Here is a 6,082-nt window from a genome sequence, read left to right on the forward strand (position 1 = left end):
GAAGAATGAGGATTGAGAATTGGCAATTTGAGATTTGGCAATAAGAGATCACTGATAACTTTGGAAAGAGTAGTATTGGTGAAATGATGTCAGAAGATGTGTTGTAAGAGATTAAGAAGTGAGTCAGAGAGAACATGAAGTACTTATTGTAGAAGGACATTGTAAAGTGGACACAAAGAGTAAAGGAGACATATAGGACAATAGATAGCAGTAAAGGAAGGAGCAGAGTTGAGGATGGGGACACAGACATGAAGAGCCAATAAGAAAAAGGGAGACTCACTTTTTTCCCTTTTTTTTTTTTTTTTTTTTGTTCAGCATGATAAATGTAGAAATATGTTTAAAAGAATTGCACAAGTTTAATCTGTATTGGATTACTTGCTGTCTAGAGGAGGGGATGGAGGAAAGGGAGGAAGAAAAATTTGAAACACAAGGTTTTACAGGGGTGGATATTGAAAATTATCTTTGCATGTATTTTGAAAATAAAAATTATTAATTTTTTTAAAAAAGAGACTGAAAATAAACAATAGTATACTTCATTCAGCAGTGCCACTTCTATATCCAAAAGAAACCATAAAAGAGGGGAAATGGTATGCAAAAATGTTTGTAGCTGCTCTTTTTGTGGTAAAAAAAAAAAAAAAAAAAAAGAATTGGAAAATGAGTAGATGCCCATCAATTGGGGAATGGCTGAACAAGTTATGGTATACAAAAGTAATATATTATTTATTGTTCTATAAAAAATGATAATTTTAGAAAGGCCTGGAAAGATTTACATGAACTAATGCTGAGTGAAACAAACAAAACCGGGAAAACATTGTACACAACAGCAAGATTGTGCAACGATCAACTTTAATATACTTGTTTCTTCTCAGCGGTTCAGTGATCCTAGGCAATCCCAATAAACTGGGTTTAAAATACCATCCACATCCAGGAAGAGAACTATGGAGACTGAATGTAAATCAGCACATGCTATGTTCACTTTTTTTCTTCTGTTTTTTTTTTTTTTCTTTTTGTTCTAATTTTTCTCTTCCAACATGATTCATATGGAAATTCGTAAAAAAAAAAAAAAAAAAAAAAAAAATGAATGTACATGTATAACCCCCCAAAAATGTTTTACATATAACTGGAGAAAATTAAAAAACAAACAAAACAAAACAATAGTGTAAGGATGACAGAAAAGACAATCTGATGGAAGAAATAGAATGAAATGGGATAGTTTTTGCAGATGGAGAAGTGAACCTTTCTAAGGGGTAAGGGCACTTTTTCATATGAGACAGGTGAAGAGAGAAAGAGTAACAGAAGGCATCTGAATGTTGAGAGATGAAAAAAGAAATAAGAGAAAGCTCATAGCAAATGGCCTCAATTTTTTCTGTAAATAAAAGGCAAGACTCTCAGCTGAAAGGTTGAGGGAAGAAGGAGCAATGGGGAGGGGTGAGGAAGGATGAAAAGATTTAGAAAAGCTGATGTAGAGAATGAGATAATAAGTTAATAAAGAAAGATATAAAAGGCTTGCCTAACCAAAGTGAAGGCCCAGTTAAGGTTATGTAGCATAAATTTGTAGTGGACTTAGAGCAATTGCATGGTTTTCTTCACCTAAGTTCAACAGCGTATGTATAGGAGTAAAAGCTGATGGAGGATGTGAAGTGGATGGTGAGAGTCATCCAAAATTAAGGACTGGCAGTGCACAATTGATAAGATGATAAAGGGGTCAGGAACTTAAGAGAAGAGTTAAACTGATTTAACAAAGTTAAAATGGGGTGGTATACTTGTGGGTGATACTCAAGGATATGATCCTTTTTGTATGTGACTGAAGTAGAGGAGAAGGAAGATAGAAGGTTGAGGAAGTGAATAGTTAAGGTATATGTGAGAGAGAATCAATATATCTATATAAAAGTACATAGTATAAAAGCAGAAGTTGGGAAAGAGAGAAACATTGTGAACCAGATACCCAACTCTCATTGAGGAAGAAAAATGACCTGGAAGTCTATAAAACAATAGCCACCAAAGATCTGCTCATTACTTGTTTTAAAAAAATTAAATATAGGCTTACTATATGATATAATAAATATAAATTACTAGACCCAAGCATTGGCAAGTAGCTAGTTCAATTGTCTACAGTAAAGTTTCCTAAATTGTATTTGAGATTCCATAGAGGGCAACTAAATGTAAGGATCACAAAATTATGATTTATTATCATTAAATGTTTGATTTGTGTAAATAAATAAATATACCTATATATCCAGGGTCATGTAAAAATTTCTCAGATGAAAAGGGGTCATTAGTGGAAAACATTTAAGAAGCCCTGGTCTACACCATTTTTCTTTCTGGTTATATTGAGCTTGTTAATGACCCCAATGACCTGATTTTGGGGGTAAATGGAGAAGTTACAGAAAATTTAAGTTAGGATTTCATGACTGTTGTCACCTTAAGAGAAATTAACATGAGTCCTAAACATCAGATATTTATCTCAGCTTTGTCCCAGTGATATATTATGTGAGCAATACCAACATCCTCAAAAAGCTAAGAATCATTTAACAAGTAGCATCAATTTTTAAAAAAAAATCTATATGCCTCAAAGTATTTAGAGCAGCAGAAATAATTAAACCTTCAGCATAATTGAAGCAAAACAGCAAAGAACAATGTTCTCATAAGTTGAACAAAATGCAGGTAGGGAACATCCAAAATTTTAAAAATTTTCCCTTTTTTTCATGAAGGATTTTGATTTTTAAAGTACTAAATTGGGTGGGTCCTTTTCTGCTCTTTGATATACAAGACTTATGAGAGTTTCTAGCCACAGGAAAAAAGTCACCTTGGCACTAAGGCATACAAATATAAAATGAAGGGCATTCCTATCATTTTATACTTAAATTCAAAGAAAATCTCCATTTGCTTTAAAAAAAAAAAAAAAAAAACTAACTTTAGGAATTTATCTATAAATTTGTCTGCATCATGAAGCAAAGGCCCAAGTGATCATTAATTCATTCAGCATTTCATCAATATTTCAACAGCATCATATAATATCTCAATAGGCTTCTTTCAAGAACTGTATTTTAGAAGTTTTTCTTTCAAGGTAGCTAATACTCATCATAATAATGGGTAACATTTATATGACAGTTTGAAGTCAACAAATATTATCCCATTTTACTCTCACAACAATGTGTGAAAGGTGGGTTTTATTACTATCCCCATGTTACAAGGGAGGAAACTGAGGCAGATGACAGTGGGTTTGCCCAGGGTCACACAGCTAGGAAGTTACTTTGAAGACAGATTTGAACTTAGCACTCTATCCACTTCACCACTAGCTGTCTCTTAATTGAATCATCTATATACTCACGGGGTGGTTCAGGGGATAGACACTTCCTAGCTGTATGACTCTAGGTAAGTCATTGTGTGTGTCTCAATTTCTGCATCTGTAAAATGAGCTGAAGAAGGAAATGGCAAGCCCCTTTTGCATGACAGCAGTTTCTCTGGGCATGACAATATATTTGAAGCAGATTCCAAATAAAATTGCTTTATATTATCACTTAAAGTATCTATAAAGGTTGTATTTGCAAGACTATAATCTCCTAAGGTTGAAATTAAGCTAGATTCAAACTAGGAAAATATTTTCTCACAAATTATCTATGATCCCAGCAAAGTTGAGTTATATTACTGCAATAAACATAAGACTTTCTCTCAGGCCTCTGTTTATCTGTCACTAATTGTACCAATACTTAATCTAGTTAACTGAGAAGCCAAAGAAAAATTAAGTGTGCCAACATTAAATACACAGGAAGGTAATAAAAATTGAGGGAAAGAATTTTTTAAGATGGCCTAATAATTGTGATCTTATATACAACACTCTTGTATGCAAGTTACATAAGAGAATAAATATGACGAGAGAAAGGAAAGGGGGAACCCCGTTGGTCGGCGCAAAGATCCCATGAGGCGCAGTGTCCCCTGTAAATGAATTTACAGGCCTGAAAACGTAGATTGATAAATAAAAGGTTTATTGTAGAAATTTGGAAGTAAAGTTCAGTTAGAAAGACTCCAGGGCCAGGGGTGGCCTCTGGGTGGGCAGGAACCCTTACATGGCTGGAAGGATACCATGTGTTGGGGGGAGGGCTCCTGCAAAGAGAGAGCTCCAGTTTGGCCCTTTTATACCTAAAAGGAGATTGTGGGCAGTTCCAAGTTCTGGCGGGCTTTTCAATTAGCTCAGATCTAGTGGGGGCTGGGGGAAGCTGAGCAGATAGTGAGGGCTGGGCCCTGATATTCAAAGAATGCCTTTGACCAGGATTTGTGAATCAAGGTCAGCCATGGGGGTTGGGCAATCAGAAAGGAATTTTAAAGGGACCTCAACCCCCATCAAATATAATTAATTCCAGTATGAGTCATTTCATTCAGTTAAAACACATTACATTTTGCATTTTTCCCCAAAGTAGAATCTGTACTGCCTGGAAAAGAAAAAAAAAAAAAAAAAAAAAAAAAAAGATAGATACCTCACTGTGGCAATAGCTGTGCTACCCTTGTTCCAATTTCCTGATCTTATGAATTAATCAATAATCAATATCTACTATGTGCCAGGCATTGTGTTAGAGCCTGGAGAAACAAAAATTAAAATTAAACATCTTTTCTTTCAGATAGCTTACATTACATAATCCCGTGTAGTAATGTGTGGATTTGCTTTATCCCCACAGTCTGAGAACCAGGTTTGTTTCATCCTTTTCCCTCTCCCCAGACCCTCAGGGTTTTCTGGTATTCTGAGGGAGTTTGGAGTAGGCTCTCTGTTCTCAGTCATTTGCTTGAAATGCTACTGATTGTGTTCTACCCATTTTAAAGGGCCAATGATTAGCACCTCAGTTTCATTTAACAACTGTCAGATAAGCTTTTACAAAAGATTATTTGTTTCAAAAATAAAGCAAGAACAAACATTCAAACATTTCACCTCCCTGGGAGGAGAGAGAGGGAGAAATAATTCCTCCTCATACTATTTTGTATCTGAAGAGTTCTGAGATCAGGCTTTCCCAGGTAGCTGCTGGAAACAGCAGGCTGAAATCCAGGGCTCAAGATCCCCAGATCTCAGGAACTCATGGTCAGTACTCTACTACTCTCATTTAGAACAAGGGCAAAGAAACAAGAGCAAAATCTTTTTCTCTCAGGGCCAAATGACCTAAGGGAAGGAAGGAGTAGGGGAAAACCATTCTGGTTTCAGAGACAAAGGGGAAAAATCTGCTACCAATCACATGGTAATCCAATGCAGAATGTCCACACAAACGCCAGTTCTTCTCTCTCCCAGGAACAGATAGCAAGCATCTTCACATAAGCAACTTCATTTTAGGTGGTCTAGACAGGTGCCAAACCCTAGTAAGTACAGTATGGAATCAATACAAGGTCAATATAAGGAAGTTTAAGGGAGGAGAATAGTATTAGGTATCAGGAAAGCTTTCAAGGTAGTCCTTGTTCTGGGTTTTGAAGGAAGAGCTCTCTAAGGTAAAGGGGGAGAGAGATCCCCACAGAGGGGTCCTCTCAGGGAAGAGGCACAAAAACGGGAGGTGCCATGTAATATGTGAAGAGTGACCGGAAGGCGGGTATGGGAAGAAAAATTAAGCATAATGAGGCTAGGTTTTGAAATGTTATGTGATATATCCCTCCTCTCAGTAGAACAAAAGGGCTTTTCTCATGCGTACCTTATTCAAGATTGTCCAAACTTCTGAGATAATCGAATTTTCCTGCTTTGCCCAATTATCCATTTCCCACCCCCCTCTCCTCTAAATAAACACTAGCTTTACTCTGCTGGACTGCTGCTGCCTTCCTTAAGGTACCTCACCTCTTATCTCAAGTAATTGCCCAAATAAACTCAAACTTTGTGTTGGAGACTGTCAAGACTGAATTCTTTCAGGCCCCATATCCCAACAAAATGAATGTTTTTAAACAGTAAAATAAAAGAATTTCTAAAAATACTGTTTAATAAAACAGCCAAATGAATGAGATAATTATATTTATATCTTTACATTTATACTTTACATATATAGACTCCATCTCAGGGTTATGAGGATCAAATAAAATAAGATATGATGAGGTCCTAGGTAACTAGATGGGGTTGTCA

The sequence above is a fragment of the Sminthopsis crassicaudata genome, chromosome 1 (assembly GCF_048593235.1).
Source record: "Sminthopsis crassicaudata isolate SCR6 chromosome 1, ASM4859323v1, whole genome shotgun sequence".
Taxonomy (NCBI): Eukaryota; Metazoa; Chordata; class Mammalia; order Dasyuromorphia; family Dasyuridae; genus Sminthopsis; species Sminthopsis crassicaudata.